Raw genomic sequence first — 12,804 nt, 5'->3', positions numbered from 1 at the left:
CTTTTGCTTTCTCACAGCGACATTTAAATCAGCCACCCTGTTAAAATTTGTACCCACCAGGTCCTACCATATTTTGTGTTAATCAACGAATGGTATCAACGCATGGTGCACTCAAAGAGGTCAACTGTACTTCTAGTATCAGGAAGCCATGGATGTATACTTCACAGTGTGCTCCACCTCGGGCTTCCCTCTATAAAACTCATACCACAAAATACCTTCTCCTCAAAAACTCACCCATTTCACACTGTATTCTTAAAAGACAGCTCTTCGTTAAATTAACATGCCACTCGCCAGACTAAGCTATGGATTATTCATTCCCACCGCGAAATTAGGCTGCCTTTTAAACCCTAGCACCTACTTCTGTCCCCTTGCAATAATTCCCACAACTTATTTCTCCTCCTGCTGGGAAGATCACATGAGACTGGGCTCTCTAACACAAGGGAGGAGAAAACCGGACACAAACAAGGTCTTCATATTCATAGCATAAACGCGCGGAGGGCAAACTGCATATAAAACGGCAAAAGCAACTGCATCACGGGGAGTTGGTTGTGGAATGGGCCGCGTGTTTGTGCCCACTGATCTGTGTAATCAGTCGGACTCCTATTTCTCGCATGGGAACAGAAGCGCTGCTGCGAAGTATTTCAGTGCAGCAAAACGCCTGCCACATGTTATGTACCAATCCACTCAGGTGCACAACCAGCTGGCCAATCCGGAGAAAGGCTGGCAGCGTAGGCTGCACTTCCAGCAGGGTTGGTGAAAACCACAAAAGTGCCAGCCAACCCTGGAACACGCTGGCTGTACTGAGTATATGAGGGGTGGAACGGCACCACATGAAACAAAACTATGAGAGGACCACATGAGCGACCATTTTGAGTGAGGACTGCATAACCTGTCATTTTAATCGTCTCCATCGTTTCACAACGAATGTGTAAGAGAGAACATCCCACTTGAACGTTTACAGAGTGCAGCCAGTTTAAGGAGAAAATCGTCCCTAACTACGCAAAACACTTTATCCGTAATGATGATCTGTGTACCATACTGCCTCCTTCGTGGCGCCTATAATGGTACGCAGATAACCAAAAGGCACGTTTCTTTACGCCAAGAAGGTACCTAGAACCAGTTAAATAAACATGACCTGCACATTACTTTTTTTTTTTTAAACATAAGGCAACCGCGATCCGATTATAGGACTGAACAGACAGTGCCAAGCCTTACAACCACGTTCTGATTTACAGAACTGGACAACAGGCAGCGCCACTGGGGTTAACTGCACTGTAGTGGCATTTACAGGACGATTCCTATCCCGAGGAGGGTCTGAAGCGCTTAGAGGACTGAAAAAACATCACTAAGTGGGCCTCTTTGATATTAGAGGCTTTCTCACACATACTGGATAAAACTGTCCTGCTGCTTATTGCGTAGTTCCCAGGGCCGTTTCTACCATTAGGCAAGCCTAGGCAGCTGCCTAGGGCGGCAAAAAGGGGAGGGCGGCAAAAACATGAGTTAGGGCAGGAGGGAATCCCCTTGAAGAGCCTTCGAATTCTAGTGACTTGACCTCACGTATGGCGCCACGGGCGGGGGCTGTGCACGCTATGCCACTTCCTTCCGATTTCGCTCTTGACAACTCGACCCTATCGGAATCGGACCTCTGCAGGGTCTGTCCCTTTGTTCAGTCCGGAATATCAGGCTTCTGACGGGCTTGTCGTTCAAGGGAGGCAAGGTGTGCTTTTTTCGGCGTAGGAACGCAGGCCCTCGCGTCGCACAGCATGTAAGAGCTGCAGGTTAAACCCGCTTTTGAGTTCATTTGCCGGTACCGCCAATTTAGTTTATATTAACACTAGTTTATTTGAAAATGTGTTCGTTGAAGCTGTGAAGCAGCTCTTTTTGGAAGGAGAACTGCCCACTTCAACTTCGAGTAATCCCTTCCACCACCGGCTTCTTTTTTAAATGTATTTCTTTCGCCATAAACCCCTAACAGACTTCACAAACACGCACCACACACACAAACACAGAAGCGCAACATTGCACACGCGAGCAATTCTACACAAACATATTGTCGCCAACACGTACACACAACCCTTCTCACACAAATGTCCCGTACACACAACCCTTGCCCATGTGCACGCACATATGCACGCAAACAGCCTTCCACACATACAAGCATGCATATACACAAACACACTCGACTCCCCACAGAGACACCTAAGCAAATTGCACGCACACGACCTTTCTGTAGACCCCTAAGCACACATTCACGGATACACACCTACACACACGTGCGCACACCCCCACACATACACAAACTCTTTTCCTGACACCGAAGCCCACACTCGCGCACACACAATCCCTATCAGTGGTTTTGATTTATTTCCGGCTGCGCCGGCTCTCTCTTCATTGAGGCATTATACATACAGCAGAACAGCCAGGAGGAAATTGCCTGCTGAAGGGGTTCTCTGCTGTAACCTTCCTGCCCAGTCACTGCTGATCCACAGGTGAGAATTCCACACACAGCATTTTTTTTACACACTTATCACTTAGCAGTTAGGAATCCCGAAATTTGCCATAACTTGGCTTTAGCATTTCTTTTAAAGATTTTTATTTTGACAAAGAACTTTCGTTACAAAATCTATGGAAAGTCTGAGGAAGAAACCAGGTAAGTAGCTGTAAATACTGCAGCGGGTACGATGTGTAAGAAGTTCACTGCTTTCTAATTACAGTTGTTGTTTTCCTTCAAAGCCGGAGGGTGTGGGCCCGTTTTCTTTGCTTTCACAAGAAGATGCCATATCCTAGTCACACTAATATCCAATTGCTGCAAAGGGAGATACAAATAAAATGCATATGTACTGTGAGAGAGCATGCTTGCTTTTTGTCGCGCTGCTCTGATTCACACACATACACACACACTGTTGTTACTGTTCCAATGCATCTTGTTAATGGTATTTCATGTTGTGGCTGCTCAGGAACGGAAAGGGACTTCTCGTGTCAGTTCAATTTCTCCTTCCCTCCTTCATTCATCTCTTTCCTCCAACACCACAGTGAATTTTGACACAATACACCATTCTGTAGTATACATGCACGATCGAACAAGCTCCACAACACCAGGAAATGTGAAGGTTAGCATGATGGAGTGATACACTGTCTTCAGGGCATGAATGTTGCATTATATGAGCAGACGGTGCAAAGGAGAGTAAACAACCATACATTAAAATCTCTTTAACCTCGGGAACGTGGTCAGCTGTGCCCTGTACACAGTGTTAGCATTACGATGACGTGCCTTCTTGCGCGCGCTTAATAATCTTTATTGCTGACTGAGTTGATGGGGTACTTGACACTATACCGTGGAGGTCTTCAAATTGATTTTTATGTATAATTAACACTCCAGGGTGACGATTTTCAATATTAACCTGTTATGTGACTCCGGCGGTAGTAAAAGGGAGGGGGCAGCATTTTTCAATTCTCGCCTAGGGCGGCAAAACACCTAGAAACGGCCCTGGTAGTTCCCACACAATTTGTAAGCAGTCGGACATTCAATTTGTTATGCAATCTTTTTTGTAAACTGAAACACATCCTCTTGCCCGTTGTCAACATTTTTATGCAGTACGTCACGCAATGCAGGTCGTTAGGAGGTTACGCTGTCATGCCTGTGATCACGCATACTGACCTACAACGGCAGGCAATGTCCATGCGAGCAGAGAAGCCTTAGACAGGCCTAGCACTCGTCTCTAACAATCATGCAAGCAGTCATGCAAGGACTCTCCAAGCAGGAGCAATATGCAGTCTAATGTTTTGTCATGCAGGTAGTTCCAGTAATTACGCAAGCTGTCTGAAAGGTGTGTGCGATCATGCCAGCTGTCATGCAAGTGTCATGACTTGGCTGTTCGGCTGAACTGCTCTCACTGGAGCAAGTCTTACGATTTTGCATACGGCTGGGTCCAAACTGAAGTGGCAAGTTGTGAAAAATAACAATGGACTGGGATGAGGCCTGAGTAATTACCAGTGGCTGAGATTAATTCAAGCTTTCCAATCCAATCCAAAACAGCTTTATTCGACATTTGTCATAAAATCAATAAAAAAAATAAACAAGTACCATCCATCACTTTTTTGGGGGGGAAATCTTTATGTAAAAAATGGCAGCAAACCAAATACAATAACCGAATACATAAATCGGCACATGTTTGCGTAGTACATTTCTTACATCTACCAACACTGACATCTATTATCGATGTCGTATTGTGAGTTTTACCCCATAACTTTTTACTTACTACCACCTTTATCACTTGCCTATCTTATATTTCTCTGTTGCTATTGCCCCCCAGGTGAGGAAACTCCATCAAAAGGTAGGCAGATCATCCCTCTGCTTATGTTCCAACCCCCCCCCTTATCTTAGACCACTTTTGCGGACAACCTTTTCCTTCATAGACCACCCTTCCAACTTGCATACACCAGTCCATATCGAACTCCCAGTCCCGGTACTGAGGTCCCGTCTCCACCCTCAATTTCCTTGCGGTATTACATTTTGCTACTATAAAACCTAGTGTGACCCAGGTTCTTTCCCGCGCCGTTAGGTCTGTGTTCTCACAAATGTTTAAGAGGCACCACTGGGACGATGCCTCCACTTCTCTCCCGGACAGTGTCCGCATTCATGCAATAATTTTGTTCCAGTATTTTCTTATGACTGGGCAGTCCCTCCACTGATGTAAAAACATACCCCCCTTTCCACATTTCCTGGAGCACTGTGGCGAGTCAAGTTATGCCCATTTTAACTAGTGTCGGGCTTGTATAGAATGTCCTATGCAAGATCTTTAGTTGTATTAATCTAAATCGGGAGCATATGGCCACCTCACAGGGGATGCAAGGGCTTCTTGCCACTTCTCCTCACTTATGTCTCCTATGTCGGCCACCCATTTTGCACGTATTTTCCCTAGAGTATCTGGCAAATTATTTAGTATTCTCCTGTACGTTAGTGATATTGCCTTTTCCTTCAAATAGTCATCTAAAAGCCTATCTTCTAAAGGAGAGGAAGCCGGGAGCTCCGCGGAGCGAGGAATGGCTCTTTGCAGTGCGCTTCGTATCTGGAGATAGCGAAATGTTTCCACAGGGTCAAGTTCATAGTGTCTTTGAAGGTCTAAAAAGGGCACAATCTTTCCTCCCACCCATTCGTCTCCTACCCTGGAGAGACCGATAAGGTCCCATTTATCAAACCCCATCTGTTTTTGCCTATAGTCCGAGTCGCACTAAATCCCAGAGTGGGGTGGCCACAGTGATCTTATCTTTACACCCCAATGCCGCCGATGCAGCGTGCCATAGTGATATAGTTGTCAACGTTGGTGTGTGTCTTGGCGCCCCATGTTTCTCCCGCTAGATGGGTCTGTGATAGTTCCCTGGCCCCATATTATACCTATCCACTCTATATTTTGGTTCTGTTTGCGGCAAATGGATCCACTGATTCACCACCGTGAATTGTGCCGCCCAGTAATAATATTGTATTGCCGGGAGGGCAATTCCTCCATCCAACCAGCACTTTGTCAGCGATATTCTTGGGGTTCCACTATCCCCGAGGAGTGTTCATAAAGTGTGTTCATAATGGAGAAGGAAAGCCTAGGGATATTCATGAAATGTCAGTAACAAAACTAGAGACATTATAAAGGAAAGACACATTTTTTTTTTTACCCAGGTTAAAACCAAGGATAAAAAGAGGGGAAACCAAGATGCCTCATTGAAAAGTGTTGGAAATTGGGGCTTTTAGTTGGCAGTGGATTGCACCCTGTTCAAGTAGGGATCCTTATTCTAGTCAGGGTAAGGGGATTACACAGCTAAGATAAACCCTGCTCACCCTGTGGTAGCTTGGCAATAGGGGTGGAGACAGCACTGTGCAATGGAGACACAGCCTATTCAGGTGCTAGCGAAACTCCTCCCACCACTCTAAATGCAGACAAGGCCCATTCAGCCTAGCGATGAGTCACCCAGGTAAGGCAGGACACACCTCAACCCCCCTAGTGACTGTCTACAGTGAATGCACATTACCAGCTCCTGTCACTCCAAAACCAGACAGTGAATCTATGTTAGACATGGCATCCTGGCGTGGTTTCCCCTGTCTTTTTTGCCTCTGCGCCTGTTTTTTCTGTGTGCTGGATTTCGTTTTTGGCTGGTCTAGGGCTTTGGGCACTTTGCCACTGCTGATCAGTGCCAAAGAGCAAGTGCTCCCTATGTAAGCTGTGTTTATTGATTGGTGTCCCCGTGATTGGCTTATTTTATTTACCTTGAAATCCCTAGTACAGTGCACTGTGTGTGCCCAGGGCCTGCAAATCAAATGCTGCAGTGGGCCTGCAGCACTGATTGTGCCACCCACCCAAGCAGCCCTTCAAAGGGTTCTCAGACCTGCCACTGCAGTGTATGCATGCAGTTGTAACTGCCAAGTTGACCTGACAAGTGCACCCACGTCCCAGGCCCTAACCTTCCCCTTTCTTACATGTTAGTCACCACTAAGATAGGCTACAAGGTACCCCCATGGGTAGGGTGCACTGTATGTGAAAGGTTGGACATGTACTAGGTGTGCAATATGTACTGGGTGTATGATATGTCCGGATAGTGAAATACTGTGTATTTCGTTTTTCACTATTGCAAGGCTATCTGTTCTATATAATAGCATGGGAGATACTTTGTAACATCTTATAAGTAATAACTTTCAATGAGGACAAGATCGGATGATGGAGTTTAGGTTCTCTGAACTCAGAATTTAATAACACATCTTTCAGTAAAGATGTTTTTTAAATTGAGGGTTTGAAAATGCCACTTCGGGACTAGCACAGTAAAGTCCTAAAGCACTTTACTCTGCTAGGTGCCCTTATCTGCAGTTTCCTTCAGGCTACCTAGGTTACCCGTTGGTCTTTTTCTTCTGGTTCACTCTACCATTAAGTATATTCCTGCAAATACATATACCTTAGGAATTAGTTACCGTGGCACTTTGCGGTATACCAGCCCACCTCTACTAACAGAACGATATGTTTTCACTTCCACATGAGCCTAGACGAGCCAATTGAGAATGTTGCCTCCTCGCGCTATGCCCTAGCAACTTGACGGCACCCATGACACTACAGAACCTTCTTTCCCTCCCTACCTTTCCTTCACTTTCCTTTCGATTTCCTCTGATGGCACCACCTTGCTGCACGGGTTTCCCTTCTGCCACTATTGCCACCAACCATTTTGAAAACACCACATGATCACTGCATGCCAGCCCCCACCCACCTTTTTTTATTACCATGTTGGGTGTGTACCCCATGACTCTACCACTACATATTTTAATATAGCGGCAGCGGTTCCACGAGCCCGCTTGCCGTTCTACACAATTTTCTTTCCATCTAGAGGTACCTCCTTCAACACATTACAACATGGAAGTGGCAGTTTGTTGAGTCCGTTTACAGTAGTGCATACTATCTGTTCCTCTCTCCGGAAGTACCTCCGCTATAACTAGCGAGGCATTTCAAACTTGCTTTATCTTGGATTACCATTGGACCATACAGCTTTCCATGCTTCTCTTGTTACTGCGTTGGACTAACTTGGAACAACCACACAAGGTAACACCTTATCTGGGAACCACAATTGATACGTGCACAAGTGTGACTAGGGCTTTGTCCCAGCACGCTTGATGTATTTTGTCGTTTCTGCCAGCTTTCCAGATTTTGGCACTTTATTAATGCCTGTGCCTCATATGGGATTGCACCGAGACAGACACTACATACCATGTCCAGACCATTATACCGAGTACAGGTAACCCTGGTCTTATCCGATGGACTTCCAGCCAATTCTACTTCTATTATTACTCCATTTTAGAATTTGAGTACGCTACAGCCCTACCAGCAGAAACATTCCTTGCATTTACAATCAAAGGTAGAAGTCTATAAGCCAACGAGAAATCTGAGATCACTGAATCTAGCACTAGCCAAAACTAAACGCATTGAAAAAGTAAGAACTGGCGGTCACTCATTTTCCCACCTGGCAGCGGCCCACTGGAACTTACTGCCTTTGGTTCTCCGCCTTACCGAGAATCATATCGGGTCTAGAAAACACCTAAAATCTGTATTTTTTCAGACTAACCCTAATATATTAGCTGGGCCGCCATCAGAAAAAAACCCGATGCCTCAGCCCAACGAGCCCATAGCAATTCAGCACCATGATATCTCTTTGGGGATGAGAGTTTGTGCAGTGGGCAGAGGCCTTTGGATCACAGCCTGTTTGCGCTTTACAAATACCATAAATAAATAAAATGTTGCTGTGTACATGTGAAATGAGTGGTGTTGTGGGGTTGATGCATTATTTCTGCTACAAAGCTACACCTAGCCCTTTATTTATGTAGTAGTGCACAAATGATAGTTGCTGTAAATGGAGAGGGCCTCTCCTCTCCACTGAATGGAATATCCTTTTCTGTTAGCCTGGTTTCAAACTCCTCTGTATGGGATACCTATTGGGGTGTGTATGAAAGGAGTGAACACCACTGAATGGGCCTCTTTTTGCTGGGGGAGAATGAAAAGGGAAGACTAACTCTTTGAACATGGTAATGCAAATTCCACTGGGCAGGGTTTCCTTTGCCTGTGAGATCTGCGCAGTACTCTAGTAGGCGGAACGCTAAATGCTTTGGCTGTTTTGTACTGAGAGAGCATACTGCATTATGGGGAATGTGGGTTAATGGTATGCCCCCTGTGTGATGTGTTCTATGCATGAGAATATTTGTTTTCCTGTTAGCATTCCTTTTTTTTAGCTGTTTGGCTAGGTGTAATTTGATGGTGTGGGGTGAAAGTGATCAGTAATGGTGTGGAGAGTAGGTAATCAGCAACGGGGCTGCACGGTATAGATAGTACTTTCATTCAAGTCAGTGATTTGAATGCATGCACAGTTGTTGGAACTGTGGTAACAGTTTCGGTTTGGGATCGCAGGAGTGTGAACAGCAGCATTAATGCTGCTTTTGTGCTTTTAAGTTTTGCTAGTGCATAACTGTGGCAATGTTATGTTCAGTGTATTTGAGTAGTGGATTCCCATCAGTTGCAGACTAAAACTGGGGGGTTTCATTTGTATAGAATTTATACTTCATATACTCTGGTTTCTGTATACTGTGTTAGTGTTTAGGTTGAAAGTATATGTTTTTTTCATTTGTTGTTCTCTTGTGTGATGCCGGTATGTGTCATCTTCTTTGTTTCTGTAAGGCAGAGCATGTATTTCATCTTGTTCTTGTGTGTTTCTTCCTTCCGTAGCTCTTCTCTCTGTGAAATGTGATGATGCTAGCGTGTTCTATTAGTCAGGATTGCTTGTTTCAAACTTGGAGAAACAAAAATGATGATGGGTAGAATGCTTGTGCTGGAGCAGAGTTTTCTTTTAGAAAATTCATGGGCTTTTGAAGCTCTGGCATGTCTATGCGTTTTATTAATTTATTAATAATTAACAATTAACTATTTGTCTTGTGCAAGTGTGATTCTATTAATCAATTCGTTTGTTCTAACATAAGAGAAAGTTATACGAGGGTTAGCTTATTTGTGCTGTTCCTGTTTAAAAATAACGTGCAAGTTTTCATGTTTAAACGTTGCTGTGTGCTGTTTATCTTAAGCACAAAACGCTGTCTGAATTAATGCTTTTTTATGTCACAAAAGCTAGATAAATGCATACACATAAGGGTATTAGTGGGGTTAACACTGTTTAATCATTATGCTGTAGTAACGTTGTTTTTATTTCTTTTAATTGAGATGGTCTATTGTGGCCTATGGAGGCCTAATCCATGATGGCTAATTTTGAAGCCTGGCCTCGAGTAAATATGTGAAAGACGTGACGAGGGAGACCCCTGCTGGAAACAGTCTTGAGGGTGACTGACCATGGTCCTTCTATGAAACTTTCCATGAGGACGGCAGCAGCTTTGGGTGTTCTCCAAGAAAAGTGAAAGTGTCCTTGGCAATCTCGAAAGACAAAGGAGCCGTAGAGGAAAACTCTGAACTGTGGCTCGATGGCCGAGGAGAAGCCGGATTAAATGTGTTACATGTTTTATTTTCTTGGTTCCTGTTCCGTAGTTTTCGCTATGTGTATTTTTTCTGAGCGGAGGTTCATAAATGTTGCAATGTTGCATCCTTTCCTTCTCGCTCTGCTCAGTGATTCAGTGTTTTTTCAAACTTGATGAGTCTTTCCATTGTATTTTTCATTATAAAAACTGTTAACTTAGGGAGGGATCGGGCCACCCTTTTGCCACTTGCTGTTTTACCTTTGCTGCGTGAAGCTGTGTTGCTGAGGACTGTGCTGAGGACTTCGTCTTGAGAGACTTTACCGAGAGACTTGTCCTGACCCGTTCTGACACTTAGTTAGAATAGGTAACTATGAGAAATGATTTATTCTGATTGATTTAACTTTGACTAATTTTAGATAAAGCAATATAATTTTAAACATGGTGTTGAATTTTCTTTCTTGTCAATTATTGGGTTTATATTTTTGATCATTATTGTATATGTTGTGTAGATTATGTTATTGATTAGGACAGTCACTAAACCAGATCCGATCGACCTGATATTGATGCAGGGTGTTTAGGTGTTTTCTTTCCACAGGTTTATTGCTGGTAGAGTATTTGAGCGTATGTTAGTGAAATGGGCCCTAGCGTATGATGAATGTATGTGCGTGTAACTGTGTGATTACTCTATCCGTGGTAGTGGGCATATTTTAGATACCCTGATCTCTATCAATTTCCTGGTAGCAGAGGATGGTTATAGATGGTTGTCTTGATCTGATAAGATAAGATTGCTTGTATATTAGCTTATTGATTATTGATTTATTTTTGATGATATTGGTATATGTACTAATACTATATGTTGGAGTCGTCATGTTGAGTTATATGTAGTGCTTCTGGAATTTGGAAGCTGTTGTAGCAGTTCCGTAGTAGGGCAGAGGGAAGTATATGCTGCTCTCGGGAAAGACGGGATTGTAAGGAATAACGTGTGACAATTGAAGTTGTGCGTTCACATTGTCTGGGTTCAGAATCAGTGACATCGTCGTATGTTACTATTAGATATTTCTGGTATATAAGGAGTGTGTATCGTAGTGAAGGTTATCTGTGAAACTCTGGTCTTAAGTCCCAGGGATCCGTAAGGATTGCCGTTAAAGCTTATTGCGGGAGGAGTAATAGGTATTCGCTGAGCTTGTTTGAGGAACTGGGCAGAGGTAAGCTGCTTAGTTGTTGTGAGTTATAATTCTGTAATAGGACAGATTGTGTGCTGTTCTCGGGAAGCAGGATTCTGTGTGCATGTACTATATTTTTCTTGTATGTATGTGCGTGTAACTGTGTGATTACTCTATCCGTGGTAGTGGGCATATTTTAGATACCCTGATCTCTATCAATTTCCTGGTAGCAGAGGATGGTTTCGATTCATCGTCAGCTGGGTTACCAACCCAGCACGCTTCCGCTACGCCACTCTGCTACCAGGAAATTGATAGAGATCAGGGTGCGTGAATGCATATACATTTATTGATTGTAAGACTCTTTGGATAAGTCCTAGAGGAAACAGTTATGAGATGTATGTAAGTTTGTTGATTCTTGAGAAATAGACTCTCTTTTACTATTCTGTGGTTAGCGAAGCAGACAATGGAGATGTTTTTATGTTGTAACTAATAGATTTTGTAGAAATTTTGACACGAAGTCTACTAAGAGTTTTGTAAAGGAGGATTAGACGAGTGACAGAGACAGGAGACAGAGACTGCAGCGGCTGTTGACGTCAGAAGGTCCGCGCTCTGATTGGATAGCGCTAGGATTAGTGCGTTAGTGTGAGTCGCGCAGGGATTGGAAGAGCTGATTAGTGACGTAGACGCTCCAGGATTGGTGCGTTAACTCGTATTGTATATTTATAATACGGAAAGAGTAGAGAGTTTTAGTAAGCGCTAAAATGTATTATCAAGAGGAGAAAAAGAAAAAAACGTTCTTTGGGAAAGTTAAAAAATGGTTTACCAAGGATAAAGAAGTTAAAACGAGAGAGGGTGAGTTGCTACCTCCAGCGAAAACACCTGCATCCTTCATGGTTGCGAAATATGGATTACATACCTGTATATGGTTGCAGAATTGGGTTAGATATACTAAAGAAGATGGTGTTCTAGCATTTCCAGAACATGGTTCATTTAATTTGGCCGTGTTGAGAAATTTACGGGAAAAGATGGTACGTCTGGACCCGAAGCCGAGACCTACGCAGTTTGAGGCTTTAGTGGAATGGGAAGAAGAAGTTCATGAGCGAGAAAAGCAAAGATCTGGAGGGTATTACAGGAATATGTTTGGGAGGAGACATGATCGTGAAACACATCATGATCGGATGAAAAGATGGCGAGATGTTAATATGACGGAGGGATTATATCCAATGAGAACAGTTGAAGTTTCTGCTCCTTCTGTAGAAAGGGTTCCTGAGTCAGATATGAGAAGATATGGAGAGTATGAGGATGAGGTCTTAAATGACATGATTTACAAGAGACCACCTCCCTATAGACCAGAACCAGATGAGAGTACACCAGTTGTTTCTCCGATAAGAGATACAGTCTGTATTATTGAGAAAGAAAAAGTGACACCTGAATCAAGAAGTAATAGTTCTTTCAGAGAGAGAGAAAAGCGAAGTAGTGAGGAAAATGCCAGAAAATTAGCAAAAACGACAACAGAACTGACTGAGAAAATTAAGGAGTTAACGAAGAATCTGGAAGCTGTTACGGTGCCTGTAACAATAGGTCCAGTTATGCCTGTGTTTGACAAACAGAGAACAGGTGAGAATGGACTAGTGATTCCATATGTTGGGAATAATCTGACAAATT

General features: G+C 43.6%; 1 protein-coding gene across 4 annotated transcripts in view; it reads right to left on the bottom strand.

The window, feature by feature from the left end:
- The window catches only part of NAXD (NAD(P)HX dehydratase), a 247,309-nt gene that overhangs the window by 206,345 nt on the left and 28,160 nt on the right, over positions 1–12,804 (bottom strand). The window lies entirely within an intron of this gene.

This window comes from Triturus cristatus, chromosome 8 (genome assembly GCF_964204655.1).
Source record: "Triturus cristatus chromosome 8, aTriCri1.1, whole genome shotgun sequence".
Lineage (NCBI taxonomy): Eukaryota > Metazoa > Chordata > Amphibia > Caudata > Salamandridae > Triturus > Triturus cristatus.
Note: the sequence above shows the minus strand (reverse complement) of the source record. Positions and strands in the feature narration are given on the sequence as shown.